Genomic DNA, 20,906 nt, shown 5'->3' with positions numbered 1-20,906 from the left:
TATAACTACAGAAGGGAATTTGTCAAGATAAACTTTAAATGCTGACTTGACTTTCCTGCTACGAGAGATTTCAACACTTTAACAATGTTCTCATTCAAAGGTTAAACAGACTTTGCATTGAGTGCATTCAGTCAGACAGTAGAAAAGTGAGAGGCATAAACAGAGCTTCTGAAGTCATCCAGAATGAGATTGTTATGATCATCATTCACCATACACTTCAATAGCAAAGAAAAAAAATCTAAATAAGTCCATAAATATTTCACAACATGTACATGAAGTGAACAGAAACCTAGGCATTACACTGAAATTCAAGACTTCAGAAAAATAAATTAAATTAAACTGTTAAAAAAAATAGCAATAATGTAAGAATCAGTCAAATGTACATGGAACTCTACATTGTTTTTTACAACAACAAAAACAACAACAACAACAATAAAAATAAAAATAATATAATAAACAAGACGTTGAAAAATTATTATTATTATTATTATTATTATTATTATTATTATAAAATAGTAATAATAAACAAAATTAGCAATAATGCAACAAGTAGTCAAATCGTCCCCTTGGAATTATAAGGTTCTATCTGCGTTCTGAGTAGTTTTGATCTTTAAATTTTTTGTGTTCCATAGACTTCTGTAGATAGAGACTTTTTGTTTCCAAAAAGTACACATCTTAAAATAAAACATCACATAATGTAAATAAATTGTCACAGAATAAGAATATGTGAATAACTCAATTTTGACAAAAATGTCAGATAGAACCTTATAATTCCAAGGGGACGAAATGTACAGAGAACTGTACTTTATTATTATTTAATAACAATAATAATGATTATAATTAATAAAAACAAGTAGTCAAAAGAACAAGGAACTGGACATTATTTTTTACATTAACTTAAAGCACTGACTCAAATGATTCGCGAACCTGCTCCAAACTTCCAAACTGAATCAAATGATTCACGCTCCGAACTCCCGAACTGATTCAAATGATTTGCGATCCCCAAACTGACTCAAATGATTCACGAACCCGCTTTGAACTCCCGAACTGACTCAAATGATTCGTGATCCTCAAACTGACTCAAATGATTCACGAACCCGATTTGATCTCCCGAACTGAATCAAATGATTCGCGAACCCGCTACGAACTCCCGAACTGATTCAAATGATTCGCGATCCCCAAACTGACTTAAATGATTCGCAAACCCGCTTTGAACTCCCGAACTAATTCAAATGATTCGTGTTCCCCAAACTGACTCAAATGATTCGTGATCCTCAAACTGACTCAAATGATTCGCGAACCCGATTTGATCTCCCGAACTGAATCAAATGATTCGCGAACCCGCTACGAACTCCCGAACTGATTCAAATGATTCGTGTTCCCCAAACTGACTCAAATGATTCGTGATCCTCAAACTGACTCAAATGATTCGCGAACCCGATTTGATCTCACGAACTGATTCAAATGATTCGCGATCCCCAAACTGACTCAAATGATTCGCGAATCCGCTCCGAACTCTCGAATTGATTCAAATGATTCGCGATCCCCAAACTGATTCAAATGATTCGCAAATCCGCTCCGAACTCTCGAATTGATTCAAATGATTCACGAACCCGCTCCGAACTCTCGAATTGATTCAAATGATTCGCGATCCCCAAACTGACTCAAATGATTCGCGAATCCGCTCCGAACTCTCGAATTGATTCAAATGATTCGCGAACCCGCTCCGAACTCTCGAATTGATTCAAATGATTCACATACCAGCTCAGAACAAAAAAAGGTCCCCAGGACGTCCCCTAAATGGCCTCTGTGAACGTCCCCTGGACATCAGCGTGTAAGGTCCTCTTGACGTCGAGCGGACGTTCGCGAAGACATCCCCCGGACATTCACAGGGACGTTCACAGGACCTGCAGCGGCCATTCGGGACGTTTAGGGGACTTTCGCTTTAAATCCTCTAAATGTCATTTTATTGTTCAACAGATGAATGAAACAAAATATGTTTGTTTTAATTGAACAATCATAAAGTTGCAGGGCTATTTTCGTGTGTGTGTGTTTTGGTGGATGGTGTGTCCGCGTGTCGTCAGCTGTGGTTAGTCGATGGCATTTCTTCCCATTGTCTTCTAAACTAAAACAACAAAATGAACACATTCAGTAGTGTTATGGCTTTATATGTCTAAGACTATCGTTTATCCATTGACAAAAGATTTGTAAAGACCGAAATTTAGCCTAAAGTATGCCTTTTTTCCGCATATAGGCGTCTCAGTGTGTATTTTTACCATATGGAAATTAAATATTTAAGTTCAATATCTGTCAATATTATATACGTTTAATAATTTCAGCTTTACAAGATAACTTTAGCTAAGAAAGTGTTCACATAACGTCAGCAGCTGCGCGGGACAACTTCAGAAAAGGTTTAAAAAGTAAACTTAAATGTATGCATTAGGAGATAAACAGTAGTTACGGTAGCTATAATGTCTAATAATATAAAAGAATAAATACCTTTTCGACCAAACAAAAGCGAAAACTCAAGGCCGTGTCTGAGGAAATCGACGCATGACCGTTAACTGTCACTAGCGGCTGAACATTGCCATGGATACATGCCGCGTGCCCTAAAGTGACGTCATCCGGTCATGTGCTCATTTGATCGATAGCTGCTCGGATCCTATCTCCAGTGTGGCTTTATTACTTTTTATTAGAGCTCCATGTAGTATAGCAGTCTTAAATGCAATAACTAAAATAATTTATTTCCTAAATAACTTTTCTTGTCGGCTTACAAACAGTTTATACAAGTTTATTTATATAGCACAAATAAACAGTTTAATACGTAAATGAAAATAATTAATTTATTTGTCTTACCTGTGTTATTTTTCTTCATGTTTTCCTTGGCATTCACTCTATAACATTCTAGTAGAGCTCCTGGGATGCAAACATATTTTCTTCATTCATGCATAAACCTAATTGTAGCTATGGTCAATTATATTATTGAAAGGCATCATGATTTTGATGTTTAAATGCTGAAAACAGACTCCAGATTTAATGACATTTTTCATTATTCATTTTTCATTTCAGAAATGAAAATTATTAATTAAACATTAACTTTATTTTACAATGTATTCAAATCTATATAGTAAAACAAAACAATTGTTTTAAATTTTGCAATCTGTTATTATGACAGTTTTCTTTATTTTGTTTTAGGCAAAAATACCCTTTAAAATCCAATATGATTTTATATTAGTTTGATTTTGTCAACTATCTTTGTCTGAGTTGCAAGGTGTCAGGTCCAGTGTGGGGAAGGTTACTTTAGAAATGTTATATAGGTTACAGTCTACAAATTACCTTATTTAAAATGTGTAGTGTCACTGTTTCAAGTGACGTTAATAGCTATGATACTGTTTTTGAAATCAAATCTTTGCATAGCTATGACAGGGAACATTGGCATCTAACAATGCCTTGGAAAAAAGGCAGTTAATCTAAAAATAAAATAAAATAAATACATAAATAAATAATTATTTACATAAACCAAAATAGGAAATAAAACAGTTATGGAATAAGCATGTGTCATATTCTGTGTCTTCAACTCCAGAAACATTGGTGTCTCATATTTTAAATATGTATATGTGTGAAAATATTCAAATGTAACTCCCTTTGTAATCATTAACAATATCATAATTAACTGTAATTTAATTACAGTTTACATTACATTAACAGATTACAGCTACATTTATTTTGCAATTAAACACGTAATTTAGTTACATGTAACTAGTTACTGCCCAACACTGGTCAGGTCTGATGATAAAAGATAAAGGACTGAATCTTTCAAGTGTTGAATGGAGATGGCAGATGAGGGACGAAACAGGGACGTTCACAAACTGTCACAGACTAATATCCTCCGAAGGACCGCCAGCGAACTTTATAAAGCGGACGTACTATGGACCTAAGCTTACATTCAGAACATTCGGGGGACGTCCCCTGTTTGCTGGGGAACTGACGCAAATGATTCGCGATCCCGCTACGATCTCCCGAACTGATTCAAATGATTCGCGATCCCCAAACTGACTCAAATGATTAGCGATCCCGCTCCGAACTCCCGAACTGATTCAAATGATTCGCGATCCCCAAACTGACTCAAATGATCCGCGAAGCCGCTACGAACTCCCGAACTGATTCAAATGATTTGCGATCCCCAAACTGACTCAAATGATTCGCGATCCCGCTCCGAACTCCCGAACTGATTCAAATGATTTGCGATCCCCAAACTGACTCAAATGATCCGCGAACCCGCTCCGAACTCCCAAACTGACTGAAATGATTCGCGATCCCCAAACTGACTCAAATGATTCGCGAACCCGCTCCGAACTCCCAAACTGACTGAAATGATTCGCGATCCCCAAACTGACTCAAATGATTCGCGAACCCGCTACGAACTCTCAAACGGACTCGAATGATGTTTCATTTGTCTATCTAGCCTGACATGTTCTAAGAATTTCAACTAAATTATAATAATCTTATTTGTTTATAACATTTAACACATAAAAAGTGAAGACGTTTTAATATATATATATATATATATATATATATATATATATATATATATATATATATATATATATAGCTAAAATTGTTTAAGAAAATTTTTTTTGGTGATTGAAATAAAGTTGAAATTAAAATATAAATGTTTGATGAAAGATTAGAATTTTATTTTTATTTTAAAATTAGAAATATTAATGATTAAAAATTTAAAATGTTGCATTTATAACTAACTTAAATACATTGAAGTTACCATACTAAAATTACCGAAACTTAAACCAAAGAATAAATTAAAGCTAAAACAAAATGACAAAAACTTAAACTAAAATTTAAATAGAAAATAAAATATTACAAATAGTAATAAATATAAAAATTATTTGCAAAATATATAAAACAAATATATTCCACAAAATATTCATAAATATTATCAAATATATATTTGATCAGATTATCAGGTTAAATGAGTGATTTATTTTAGAAGTCATTTAATGGTTAATTTTTAGTTTATAACATAAAAACATAGGAGTCCAGATGCATATTCTACACATGCATATGAATGCAAATGTTTTCATGCAAGCTAGATTTCACATATTTACTTTAGCAGACATTAGCACAAAGTTTTCAGTTCTCAGCTACAAAACTAGTTAAATGTTCGAAGTGTTCATCTTGCTAACTAAAAAGATGTTTGCCTAAAATTGTGTGTGCAAAGTGGTGCAGCTGTGTAGTGACTTCAGTCCTTGATGCTCATGTTGACAGACAGTGACCAACAGTGTAAGTCATTTAGCAGATGTGTGTCCTTCCCTGTGTGTTTGGATGAAATACATTGTGAAACACAGCTCTGAAGTATCTTCTACTGAAGAGAGAAACACTCAAGTCCTTCAGTATATTCACAGCTGAACATGGCGTGTGTTAAAAGAGCACAGCTCAGGATGTGAGAGGAACAAAACAAAATTCCACACATTTTTGAGACGGGGCATTTTTAATGAATTCTACAGAGTGGATCGAGTGGAAAAGAGTGAGGCCTTTTTCTGGACTGTCATGCAACTTTCCAATAACGAGTGAAACAGGCACGAACTCACAGAGGCATCATGGGAGTGTGTAACATGCTGATGACCTTACAATGCATCAAACACACACACACACACACACACAGAGAGAGAGCGAGAGAAAGTGTTCAGTCCGGACTCGCAGCAGGGGTCTGGGAGTGGAAATGCAATGAATATCTGTGTGAATCTCCTCAGAGCCACTGATAGACACGAGAACAATCACACAAACGTTCACTGGATTTGAAGGAATGAGAAAAGGGTTAAAGGTTTAAGGTTAAAGGACATGGTCATGGTCTTTCTGATGTTATTAAATCTATACTATAACATGCATGCTGTTACTTGCATCATTGAAACGAAATCATTGTGATTCTGTGATTTGTAATTCCTTCTTAGAAACAGGGTGATGTTCACCACAACTAAGATCAACAATCAGTTACAGGAATGGGCTAAATGTGCCAGTAATTTCCCACCACACCAGCAGATGTCTCTGTCAGCACAGTTATGAGCCGAGGTCTGTCTTTCCTTCAAACTTTAACCTGTCAACTTGCAAGTTTTTTATAAACTATTTGAAAATCTGCAGAGGGTTTCACACATTCATACCTGTTGATTATCAGCTGTCAGTGTGTGATTATTCAGAGATCATCAGCCAACAGAAAGAGACATGAGCCGCGTCCCAAGAGACAGACCCCTCCTGAATCCTGAAATAACTGCTTCCAGCACCCTGCAGATCTCTGACTGAAACAGACTAAAGAGGAACAATCATGTGCTGTTTTCTTGTGTTTGTAAGCTTGCATGAAGAAACCTGAATAATGTGTGGCCAAACATACAAATAATACAATGTTCAAATATGAAAATGTAAAGCTTGGTGAACTTCCATGCTAAAAAAGAAATATTTTCATGTGTTTAGATGCAGTTTGATTTCATTAAGTAATCAGCATCTCAAGGCTCTTAATGTAGCGTGCTAACATGAATGTTCTCACAATGTTCACTAACGTTTAAATAAATTGTTTTTAATGTTATGACAAAACAGTCTTAAAGTAAGATGAATGTTCTTATAACTTTATTTGGGCTATTAGAACAACATTTTTGGAACCTCCTCACGATGTGGCTCGTTCTTGATGAACATTCTAAGATTTTTTTTAAATAATCTTTAAATAACATTCTAATCATGACAAGAAAAGTGAACATCTAAACGCTCTTCAAACATTGAAATAATGTTATATTTTGGGTAAAATTAAAGTCAATAGATTGTTTAAGAAACGTTTTAGTAATCTTTAAACAACATTCTAATCACAACAAGGAAACTGGACATTTCAGTGTTTTAGAAACATATTATATTTACATTACATTTGCATTTAGTCATTTAGCAGACGCTTTTATCCAAAACGACTTAGCCTACAAATAAGAAAAATAGAAGCAATCAAAACTAACAAAAGAGCAACAATATGTAAGTGCAATTTACAAGTTTCAACGCAGTACAGTACAGTACACGTATTTGTATTGTTATACACACACACACACACACACACACACAAAGCAAAACAAGTAGATAGAATAGAAAAAAATAGAAAGCTAGAGTTAGTTTTTTCATATAAAAAAGAAGATAAACAGATAAAGTAGAATTAAAAAAGAATAGAGTGTTAGAGTTAGAGGGTCAAATAAAGATGGAAGAGATGTGTTTTAAGCCGATTCTTGAAGATGGCTAAGGACTCAGCTGCTCGGATTGAGTTGAGCAGGTCATTCCACCAGAAGGGAACATTTAATGTAAAAATATGTGAAAGTGATTTTGTGCTTCTTTGAGATGAACAATAAAGTGACGTTCACTTGCAGAACACAAGCTCCTAGAGGCACATAAGTAATGAAGTAATGAATGTAGGTAAAGGGGTACAGAGCCAGTACTGGTTGTTAATATTATGCGAGCAGCTCTTGGTAGCCAGTGCAAATTGATAAACAGAGGTATGCATTTTTCAGAACTAATAAAAATTTATAAAGATTAATCTTGCTCCTGTGTTCTGAATTAATTGTAAAGGTTTGATAGAACTGGCTTGAAGACCTGCCAAGAGAGCATTGCAATAGTCCAGCCTGGACAGAACAAGAGCTTGAACAAGGAGTTGTGCAGCATGATCCGAAAGAAAGGGCTTGATCTTCTTGATGTTGAATAAAGCAAATCTGCAGGATCGGACAGTTTTAGCAATGTGGTCTGAGAAAGTCAGCTGATCATCAATCATAACTCCAAGGCTTCTAGCTGTTTTTGAAGGAGTTATGGTTGATGTGCCTAACTTGATGGTGAAATTGTGATGAAACGATGGGTTTGCTGGAATCACAAGCAGTTCTGTCTTGGCAAGGTTGAGTTGAAGGTGATGGTCCATCATCCAGGAAGAAATGTCAGTTAGACAAGCTGAGATGCGAGTAGCTACCGTCGGATCATCAGGATGGAATGAGAGGTAGAGTTGAGTGTCATCAGCATAGCAGTGGTGTGAAAAGCCATGTTTCTGAATGACAGAACCTAATGATGCCATGTAGACAGAGAACAGGAGTGGTCCAAGAACTGAGCCCTGAGGCACCCCAGTAGTTCGATGTTGTGACTTGGACACCTCACCTCTCCAAAAGGATATTTCTCCAGTGAATGGAGTAAACAGTGTTTTGTTCTTCGTTTATACTTCAGACTTTGTTTTGTGAATTTTTGTGTACGCAATCAGAAATTCTGCATGCAAATATTCATCGATGTGCAGTGTTAAAAGCAGCTTGGTTTAAAAGTGATTTCTGTGTGAGCTGTATTTTGATATAACTCTACATTATTGACAACAGCCAGACACATTTTCCTGTTTATTTGGCTAATATGACGGCACCTTTAGTTTAAAGCATCAGAAGTTCAAGTCTCTCATGCTCTGTTCACCGTTCTGTAACCTCACGTCAAAACAAACTTCACTCAAGTCAAGCAGCGTTTATCTAGCAAGACTCACCTCTGCTTTCCTCTGAAACTCGACGTGACTTACCTCTGTGGTCTGGGTCTGAAATATTAATGCCTCGGAGGGAATCTGTTTAGAGCAGAGAAACACAGAGAGACAGACTCTCCATTAGTGAGTGAAGACCAACATCGCTGACATGCCTTTAGTAGCCTAAATTACAGGATTCACATAAAACTCACTGACAATTTAGTCAAACATGTCAGATATGGTCTGTCAGATTTTAAAAAGCCATGTTGTGCATTTTCTGTCATGCAACTGTGAGGAAAAAGTCAAAATCAGGGATACTAAAGTAATAACTAAAACTAAAACCATAAAAACACACACATTGTTTGTTACTTGGAATAATATGAACATTAACGAAAATAACATTATGAAAAATAACTTTATTATTTTTTTTATTTCAGCTGTAGTTTTCCAAAGCAAATGTTGCTTTGGAAAACTACAGCTGAAAAATAAATAAATAAAGTTATTTTAGTTATGTATTAACTAAAACTTTAATAAAAACTAATAGAAACAATATAGACATATTTAAAATCAAGAAAACATAATCAAATCTATAATAAAATCTGCAAAAAACCCTAAAACTTTAACTTAAATTAAAACGAAAGCAGAAAATATACAAATGATATCCAATTCAAAATATTAACAAAATAGTACAGTCTCTCAATAATAACAAAATAACACTGGTGCAAGCTTTGAAACAAAGAGCACCATTAATCTTTTTTAGTATTATTATTATCTTGGAAACAAGCTTTCATACTCTTCATCTGTGAATTGGCAGTTTTTCCTGCTGAACACAATGAGGTTTTGATCAGCTGATTGTAAAACTGCATCACAGATTCATAAAACAATCTACACTGCAAACTGTGGCTCAAACTAAGATACGACTGAAATGATCAGGGATTTTGCTCAAATGAGGTCAGACCAGACTGTGTTCACACCAACTGCAAAGTTCTCCAGAACAAACAGACTGGGGTGTGAGAGCCTGAGCAATAAGACTGCAGGAGTTTAGTGGTGTGTTGAAGACACCAGCAGCTTTAAAGATCTATTTGTCATCAGGAGCGCTGTACAGCTCGCTTATCAGTGTGTGTCTCGGTGACGTTGCCATGGTAACACTGTTTACAGCCTGCTGGGGTTCTAAAAATGGCACGGCGATGATGGCAGAGACAGACCTATGTAGGGTAACATGAACGATAAAATGTCACATCCTCCTCATAATCAACACTTTCCTCCGATTACTTCGGAATCAGGTTAGCAACACAAATACTCAGCAATACTGTCTTATCACTAACAATGTTTTAAAGGTTATGCAAACGTTAGGACAAAACATTCTTTAAAAAATATTCTTTATAAAAGCATGCTTTAAATGTTGAGAGGTTGTTCTAATGTAACGCTCTCATAATGGTAAAACAAAAAATTATATAATGGAAAGTTCCACTAATGTTCACATAACTAAGATGAAGCGATTAAGAAACACTGAAAAAATAAAGTTTGATAACAGCTGCACAATAAAAATAACACATTTTATAAATAAATGTGTTTCAAATGTTAAGAGAACATTCTAAAATTCTTTTAACATTTTCCAAATTATAAAATGGAATATTCCTCTAACATTCACAAACAGTAAAAAATAAAAGTTATTTTTGTTTTGTTTTTATGGATGTTTTGAACATTTAAGAAAGATTTAGAAAAAACATTTTCATAATGAACAAATTGAACCACAAAAAATATATATATATATATATATATATATATATATATATATATATATATATATATATATATATATATATATATATATGTATGTATACTTGAATATATAAACACATAGAGAGCATTCTAATGCAACATTTTCATAATGTTTTTTTTTATGATAAAATGTTATATTTTGGAACATTTGGAACAATGGAACATTTGCAAAACCAAGACAAATGTAAAAAAATAAAACTAATATATTCCAATGTAACTTTCTCAGAATACTTTCAAAATGGTAAAGCAGAATATTCCTCTAATGGTCCATTCTTTAAATATGATTGTTTTAAATGCTGAGAACATTTAAATGTAACATACATAATGTTCTTAAAGTGATCAAATGGAATGTTCCACTAATGTTTGCATTCTAAAAATTAAAAAAAGGGTTTTTGTCTAATGTTTAAGAAACATTCAGAAACATGTTCATATCGGTTTCATAATGTCAGATAGAATGTTTGCACATACAGTACTAAAAAAAACAACAACCCTTCTTTAAAAAAATTGGGTGTTTTAAATGTTGATAGAACACTCTAATGTAACGTTCTCAAAATTATAAATTGGAATGTTCCAAAGAAGGGCAAAGAAGAAATGCTCTTAATGCTTCATAACCTTTTGAATATTTAGAATGCATTCAGAAAATGATTTTAGAACTTGAGTTAGCAAAACCTTCTGTAAGCCGGGTTAAATCATTGTGTTCGTGCAACTGTAGTAAAGACAAGAGCTTCAAACGGCCTTGTTTTCTCCTGTTTGTGCTCCACTGAAAGCGCCAGGGCTCAGCTCTCGAACCCGAGTCTTTGTTATTGTAATTGCTGAAGAATTCACCTCAGTGAATATTCAGCTCCCATCTAATGGCTGCTCTCAGAAACAGATGACAGAACGAGGCTGATGCAGGAACAGATACGGCGGGATGTGTGTGCTTCTGCTGCGATGGGAGCCAGCGTATGAGAGATGCACACAGAGCCGCTTGTCTCATGCCATCTCCAATACTTCAAGCTTTCACAAGCTCGCTATGTTGCCAAGGCAACCAGCGGGAGAGGAAATTAAACAAGAACCTGGGATTATGAGGAGCGTCCCACCAGGGGAATACACACATATATATGCACAAGATATAGGACGAGTATAAATCATGATATAAGAATGATTTCTGAAGGTCATGTGACCCTGAAGACTGGAGGAATGATGCAAAAAAATACAGCTGTGCATCACAGAAATATATAAAATGTTAAAATATATTGCAATTGAGAACAGTTCTTTGAAATTGTAATATTTCACAGTATTACTTCTTTACTGTATTTTTTGTTATCAAAGAAATGCAGCTTTGGTGAGCGGAAAACACTCAAAAACATGCACAAATATAAATTATTCCAAACTTTTGACCATTCATATATAGTGCATGAAATGCACTGTAAAATTAAATTCAGTGAATTATTTAACTATAGAGCATGGGTTCACATGCTTTTTGGCAACAAAACCCATAAATTAAAACAGACCTAAATTATTTAATTGAAGGACCTCATATTTTAAGGCAAGGCAAGTTTATTTATATAGCACATTTCATACACAATGGTAACTCAAAGTGCTTTACATAAAAGAAAGTAAAATAATCATGAAGAAAAATAATAACAAAAATAAAACAAGCAATTTTAAAAACTCTTAAAATGATTAAAACATTTACTTAATTAAAGTGAATTTTAAAAACAGTTAGAAAATTATTTTACATAAAAAAGGAAACTTGTCTTTCTTTATTCTTTGTTTCGTTCTTTAATAAAAGTCCATTTGGTCAATTTTCTCACATAATTTTGACCTTTTCTTTTTCAAATGGACTACTTCCTGCCCCAAAAAAGTGTTTAAAAACATAATTGCAAGATATAAACTTCTTAATAATCAATAACCATAGAATTCGAACATTTTAAAGACCATTTGAAGGCACTCATGATGAAAAAATGCTTTAGTTTTAAAGGGACAGTTCAGCAAAATGTGATGTTTTGTCATTATTTATTCTCTTGTGTCACTCAAAACTTGTGGAAGACAAAAGAGAGTTTGAAAATCTTATATTTTCCATCAAGAGTTAGCAATTTTTCTAAATGTCTTTTATTGTGTTCCACAGAAATGATAGAAAGTGTCCAAACGATGCCATTTGTGTGGTACAGTGGTAGAGCATTGCATTAGCAGCACAGAAGGTTGTTGGTTCGATTCCCAGGGAACACATGTCAGGTAAAAAATGTTAGACTGAATGCACTGTAAGTCGCTTTGGATAAAAGCGTCTGCTAAATGCATTCATTTAATTATAAACATTAACCATCAATGAATATCATGAGAGTATATTTTTAAGTTATGTAGTTCAGCATTTGCTCATTAAATTCTAAAATAAAAGATCAAATAATCAAATGAGTTCAATCACATTTTAAAGTGAAATATTTGATTCAACGGATGTCTAAAGAAACATGTATTACCATACCGCTGTGATGTAAGCTGGAACAGCTTCGTGATATAATACTGTAACTACTAGCCGTTATTAGATAAACACACCTGATAAAGTGTCCAATAAATGTGATTTCAGCTCTCAGTGGCTCTGGTGTTCTCCACGAGGACGTCTCACTTACATTTGGGCTTTTTCTGTGTCATTTTTCTCATTACTCTCACTGCAGGGAGTCTTCCAGTCATTACCAACATCTCACTCTCAGCAAAGAAGATAATAGATCATTTATCCAGAGCGAAAAATACAACACAGCATGCCCAGATATTACTTTATCATGCTTATAATTACAGGCTTCAATCACCTAATTGCGATATTAATATCATTCTGTATTATTATGACTCGTCACTGCTGTATAAGCAGAAAACTAATTGTTCTTGGTGACAGTAAAAGAACGTGTTTGAGGAGCATTGGATTTGTGACAAAAACTACAAATACAAATGAACATCATATCAGCAATCAATGCATTAAAGCTTGTAAAATCCAGTTCAGCTCTAAAAATTAATTACTAAACCTGCTGTTTATTGTTATTCTGTGCAACACGAGTGCATTCATCAGATTTGGAGTTGTTGCATTGCATCAGTGTCTTATCAATGGATGCACTGCAGTGAATGGGTGCCGTCAGAATGAGACTCATATTTTAGTTAAAAATATGCTCAATGCTGGATTTGTCTCATCTTTTGTCTTCTCCAGATTGACTGGAGTGCTGTGGATTATTGTGATGTTTTTATCAGACTCTCATTCTGACGGCACCCATTCACTGCAGAGCATCCATTGATGAGACACTGATGCAATGCTACATTTCTCCAAACCTGATGAAGAAACAAACTCATCCTAATCTTGGATGGACCTAAGAGTTTCACATTTTCAGCGAATATAATTGTTGGGTGAAGCGTTGCTTTAACTCACCGAGCATCAGTGTTTGAGCAGATGAACTCTCTTTGTCGGCTCTGTATTGATCAGAAACGCGTCTGAGCACACGAGGTGATCGTGAGGTCTGTGATCTCACCTGGAAATGGTGTGATTCCCCGAGGGCCGCTGAAGCGTGGCGTGTATCCGTGTCATCGATCTGCCCTCGTAATGACTCTCTGTGAAGCAGACACACAGTCCAGCGCCTGTCCGGCTTCATTACTGCTGCTGGTTAAAGAAAACCTCAGGTGCTTTGAGGATTTCAGGCTCTGAGATGATGCTTTGGAACAACAGCTTTGTCCCCGTTTGAGAAAAACAGAACCTGTTGTTTCATAACTGCACGTAGTTTGATATTAGTTTGATTTGGCTGAAACATTTGAAGGGACTGAAATAGAACAGTGTTTTGTTGTTGTGGAGAAATATGAATGAGATGAGCTCTGCTGCCGAGTTTCTTTGTTCAGTTAATACCACTACAAACTCATGAAATGTATTAAAAACACATTATATTGAATGCATGAAGCCTAAGTGTTAAAGTTTAATATTTTGTAATTAATTTAATCTTTTAACAGCTATAATTTAATTTAATTTAATTTAATTTAATTTAATTTAATTTATGGGACTAAGCCACAACCCAACAGACTGCACCTAATAGAAAAATATATATTTATTATATTTCTTTACTTATCATACTGTTCTAAACTTACTAAAAAGACACTTAATTTATTAAGCTTTAATATTTTTTAATTTAATATTGATAGCAGTAATTATTTTTATTTTAAAGTTCATTATTTTATTTTATTTTATTTTATATGGGTTTGCACCACAACACAACAGCTAATATGCACCTAATAGTGGAAGATTTTATCTTAATTACCCTTTTGTAATGTATAAGTAAAGCTAAAATTAATAAAATTATATTTTTAATCTATATTAATTTTATATTTAGTATAAAATTAATGTATAATCAAAAACATATTTTTATAGTATTTGTTTATTGTTCATTCTGTTGTGTTCATAACACAGACTAAAAACTTCCTAAAAAGGCACTGAATTTATTAAGCCTTACATTTTTTTTAAATAATTTAAGCTTTTGATAGCCATAATAATTTTATTTTATTTTATTTTATTTTATTTTAGTTTATTTTAGTTTAGTTTAGTTTAGTTTACACCACAACACACCAGCTATTTGCACCGAATGGTTCAAGATTTCGTTTGGTTCTACGATCTGATAATTTAGCTGTGATATGTATTTGAATCAGTGTATAAATCACACAGAAACAGTGTAAATAAAGCGTGCAGAAGTGCGTCTCTAACCCCGAGTGACATGCCGAAGACGTGTGGTGCGCAGCTGCAGTTTCTGTGCTGGTACTTTGTCTGCATGGATTACCTTCTCTGATGCTTTATTAAATGTTTTTGTGAGATATTTTGCAGTGGGTTAGTCTTTGGCCAATGGCTGTCTTCCCTGAGCTGTCAGTGGCGTCTCCATCAGTTCGGTTACAGGAGTCGAGTCGCTGTCAGACTGAGAACAGCAGCGTCTTCAGATCGGCCATCAGTCTAATAGCTGCACCGTTTCTATTGCCATGACCCAGTCGAGATGAAGATGTGTCCCCTGAAATAAGAAAACCTGCCACACGCATGACAGTGATTGTTTGGAGTGGGAGGTGAACACACACACCTTCACCAGCACAACAACAGAGCTGCTTCTCGTTCCTGTGACGGATTGAACACAGCTATCTGTCAGATAAACGGAGAAATACTTCACTGTTACAGCACATTTATCTCATCCACTGTCCTGATTCATTCTGACACACACTCCTTCAAATAAGAGCTTTCACAGCCATGCCGTCCAAAGAACTATTCCAAGAGAAGAACACTTTTCAGAGATAAAGAACTGTTTGAGGAATGGAAAGGTTCTTCATGGAGCCGTCAGTGCTCATAAAGAACAGAGATAGTGTGGACTACATCAGCTTTAGCTCAGTCAAATGCAGAAGTGTTGTTTCATGTTGACTTTAACTGAACTCGAGCTTTCTAATTCATCAGATTCAGCCTTCAAAAATTAATAAAAAGCTTCACATGAATGTTTTTTTAGCAGATACTTCCATAACCAGAATATTTTTTTTAGCTATATATATATATATATATATATATAGAGAGAGAGAGAGAAAGAGAGAGAGAGAGAGAGAGAGAGAGAGAGAGAGAGAGAGAGAGAGAGAGAGAGAGAATTAGTCTAATACTTTAAATTAAACCTAAACATAACATAAAAAAATGCATCTTTGGCAACTAGCTGATAAATTAATATTATAGATTTTAGTCGATTTTTATTTCATGCATTAATCACACACACACACACACACACACACACACACACACACACACACACACACACACACACACACACAAATACACACACAAACACACACACACACACACACACACACACAAACACACACACACACACACATACTCATTATTACTCATGCATTTACTCGGAAATGTCTTGAAAGGGTGATTTAGTTTTGAATCAGAAGAAGCATCATTTGAATCACCGGTCATTATAATCGAGCAGATTCAATGGGTTTAATGTAAGAAGCAAAATATGGTTAAAGTCTAGGTCAAATAATCAAGCTTTCCAAGCTGTTTTAGACCAAATGAACACAAAGAATCATATTAAATCATTTTCTTCAGCATATGCACCAGTTGAAAACCTTCCAATGCTCTGAATGAACTGCTGAATCAGACTTTAAGGCCAGATATGTGAGTCTGAGCTGAAGGCCGATCTTGAGCCAGTGAAGGGACGGCTGTAAGAGGCCAAACACTGTCATCATGGACACTGGAGTTCAGATGGCACAGAGTGCTGTTTTATCCCTCTATTAATAAAGGATGAGACTTCACTTATAGTGCTTCCTGTAGCAGATGAAGCTTGAAGAAGCATATATTTTTGAATGTGCATCCGCTCGGACTGAAACCGTGCCTTCAATTATTGAGCAAAACACATCACTGCATTACTAAACATTCAATAACACGAACCCTGCACTGAAGCTCTGAGATGATGCTTCACCTTCTGATGTGAGCTGTGAAGATCTGGAGAAACGCAGCACTGCATCAGTGTCTCATCAATGGATGCTCTGCAGTGAATGGGTGCCGTCAGAATGAGAGTCTAATAAAAAAATCACAATAATCCACAGCACTCCAGTCCATCAGTGAACATCTGGAGAAGACTAAAGCTGAAACAAATCCAGCATTGAGACGATTTTATCAGCTGTTTGGACTCTCATTCTGACGGCACCCATTCACTTCGATGCATCTATTGGTGAGACACTGATGCAATGCTACATTTCTCCAAACCTGATGAAGAAACAAACTCATCCTAATCTTGGATGATCTGAGAGTGAGTTTTTTCAGTTTTGGGTGAACTGATCCTTTAAGCCCTGATCACACCAACGACAATAAAGTAAAAAAAATATAGCGCTTATTGTAACAACACAGAGGAACATTTTCTTTCCTGATGAAAAATAACTGGTAAATGCACAAGTGTCAGCTCTGTATATTTACCATGTTTAACATTTTCCACGTGCATCTAGGCGTCTGTCATCTGTGCAGATGCTAAGAGCTTTTCTCTGACACCTATACTGTAAAATAACCGTGCTGTAGCTTCAGGCATGTTTCACACCTTCACGTGTCGAGCTTTCACAAGACGCCGGCTCTGCTTGAAGCTCCTGAAAAATCATTTAAAAGGGGAAGACCGCATTTACAGTTCATCCTAACAGTAAACCATTTACTAAAGACACTGAAGCACAACATTCAGTCAGATTTACTGAACAGAAGAGCCAGTGTTTTCTGAGAAACATCGATGCTTTTCTCTAACGGATAAAAGACTGGTCTGGAGCTTTATTTAAAGCAGGAACGGTTCCTTTCTCTCCGCAGCCGTCTGATTGAAGGATAATGTGTCACATAAGAAGCACGAAGCTGACATATACAGAGACCTTCGTTGATTTTTCATTCATTACAGCTTTAAACTATGATATTATGACAGCATCCAGTTCAGATTTAATGACCGTATTATATAAGAATATATAAAAAGGCCACTCTCTGACCACAGCTTTATTAAACCAGGCGTCTCTTATATAATTAGCCTTCCAACCAGACCAAAGGTCATCGCTCGCAGGATTTAATGACCAGTCTGATGATCGCACCTTTGGCCGGCTCAATCGCACTCGTCTCATAAAGAGAGACCTCGCTTGCATTAGTTTTATATTTCATAAGCTTTTGAGTTTCAGTCAACCACAATGATGTCTAAAAGCACTATAGTTCACCAACAAATGGACCGCTGCCTTGGAGAAAAGACAGCAAATTTTCATTTTTGCATGAATGGATGCTTTCGAACAGAGATCTGCTCACTGCTTTGACTCTGACAGACACAAATTACGAGGTACGAGATCATAGGAGTAATTCAGTGGGATTTCTTGTCGCTCATTGTCAGTCTGTTTTGTAGGTCAGGCCGTGTTTGATTTGAAGGTGTTGAAGGAAATGAGTTTCGACAGCGTCAGTGACAGTGACCTGTCATATTGTGGATCAAACTGATATTATTCATCGCCTGAAGAGCCACAGAAATCACACAGAACAGGAGGCTATATATACTAAATAAATCTTCAGCCTCTTTATCTTTAACATTGTGTCATGTTAATGGGTAAAAACGAACCACTAAGAAATCTAGTGTCAGTTTGAGACAGTGTGTGTGTGTGTGGGTTTGATTACTAGTGTATATATATAGAAACTGAATAAAATGTCATAAATAGCAGTGGTTTAATAATAAATCAGTGTTTGTGCTTCTTCTATCTGTCATTGCCTTTGCATCTGGCTTTAATCTCCAAAATGGTTTGTGCAACAGTTGCTGTTAATTTTTCATACGCTCAGAGGCAAAATAATTCATATCTAATGTAATTTAATGAAGCAAAAAGCCAATAAGGCAGTGCTTTATGGGATTTTAGCATTGGTGAGGGCTGTTGTTCTGCACAACACAAGTAAACAGCCTTGAGTGGCTTATTGCTTTTATAAAACTGTGAAATGATGAAGGATGAGACATAATGAGTTAATCAATTCTTTCACCAAGGAATGTAGTTCCTTTTAACAGTAAGACAAGGCAACACAGCTCATCCAGTCACAATTCATTGTCAGAAAAATAATAATAATGATTTATAAAAGTATAAATAAATAGCAATCTTGTGGCCAATCACACCAGATTGGCAGACTCTGCTTTTTATGCTTTTTTATATTCATATATATTTACTGTATGTTTAATGTAAGAGTAAAGGGGCATTTTAAATAATCCAAATATTGGATTTCACCTTAAATTAAGATATTGTTTCATGATGGTAATAATATGGTTTATTATAAATTTACTCATATGGAAAATTCTTTATACACAACAACTAGAAATGGGCAATGAAAAAAAACAGTAAATTACTGTAAAGCCTACTATCCTTTTAATTATTTATCTACACAGTATGCATCTTAATTGGTTATAGAAATGTGAAAAATATATACATATTTTTTTCTGTTGAATTATTATTGTAGGCCTATTTGTTTCCTATTTGAATTTATTTTGATACAATTGCTTTTTTAAATGAATTGTTCACTGCTAAATAAATAAAGCATCATGAAAAAAAGAATGCTAATTTAAATAACATTCAAAATAGTCAAAGTTGGATAAGCACATGAAGGCAGAAAACACAATTGCTGGTGCGTGTTGCTAGAAGCTTGAAATCAGCAAGAGTATAAATTGAAATGGTCTTAGTATTAAGCCAGATTTCATATTTTCCCTCATAAACTATCATGGTAGAATCATAGAGAACCAACATATGGAATGAATGTCTACACACCTTTGGTCTCAGCTCCTAGAAAAGGATTGAGACAAAACACAAGAAAAGCCTTTGCTAGCGCTGTCTGGGGCTCTAGATAATGTGATTGATGCTGTCAGTCACACAGACACAACCTGTCTGTCACTCTCCTCCTGCACTAAAGCAACAAGCTCAACCTTTTAGCATTTGCAATCATGTGCTAAGTGAATCTGTTTCCAAGGCAACCTGGGTTCCTGATAAATTCCCCAGAGGTGTGAGCTGGTGAGCCTATTGTTTATTTCATTTTCAATTTGATAGATATTTTAGGAAATATAAAACAATTAACAACAGAGGTTGTAGACACACACACACACACACACACACACACACATATATATATATATATATATATATATATATATATATATATATATTAACAATGGCTAATGACTTAACCTGAAAATGGTTAACCATCAGAAAATCTAAAATTTGTCCAAGCATTCCATTCCAACAGCTTATCCTCTGCATAGGGTGGCAGGAGAATATAGGCAGGGTTATTAACTAAAAATAATATCATTAATATATATATATATATATATATATATATATATATATATATATATATATATATATATATATATATGTATATACAGTACTATGAATCTACAATTTTCATAGTCATGAAAATAAAGAAAATGACTATTTTGTCCTCTATTTGCCTATTTGTAAGTTTGGGGATCGCAAATCATTTGAATCAGTTTGGGAGTTCGAGCGGATTCGCGAATCATCTGAGTCAGTTCGGGAGTTCGAGCGGGATGGCGAATCATTTGAATCAGTTCTTGAGTTCGGAGCGGATTCGCGAATCATCTGAGTCAGTTCGGGAGTTCGAGCGGGATGGCGAATCATTTGAACCAGCGGGTTCGCGAATCATTTGAGTCAGTGTGGGGATCGCGAATTGTTTGAATCATTTCGGGAGTTCGTAGCGGGATAGCGAATCATTTGAGTCAGTTTGGGGATCGCAAATGATTTGAATCAGTTCGTGAGTTCGGAGCAGATTCGTGAATCATCTGAGTCAGTTCGGGAGTTCGGAGCGGGATGGCGAATCATTTGAACCAGCGGGTTCGCGAATCATTTGAGTCAGTTCGGGAGTTCAAAGCGGGATCGCGAATCATTTGAATCAATTCGTGAGTTCGGAGAGGATTCGCTGTATATAGAATATAGAAACTCTGATAAGTATAAAAAAACAATAAAAACATGGAAATGACAAAAACACAACACAATTACTCAAACTTTAACTTGTTTAAAATGCAAAAACTAATTAAAAATACATTAGTATCTCTATACCTAATAACCCTTGAGTATATCATATTTTCTGTTAATTTCATGTGTA

This window comes from Carassius auratus, chromosome 9 (genome assembly GCF_003368295.1).
Source record: "Carassius auratus strain Wakin chromosome 9, ASM336829v1, whole genome shotgun sequence".
Taxonomy (NCBI): Eukaryota; Metazoa; Chordata; class Actinopteri; order Cypriniformes; family Cyprinidae; genus Carassius; species Carassius auratus.
This window is presented reverse-complemented; position numbering follows the sequence as displayed.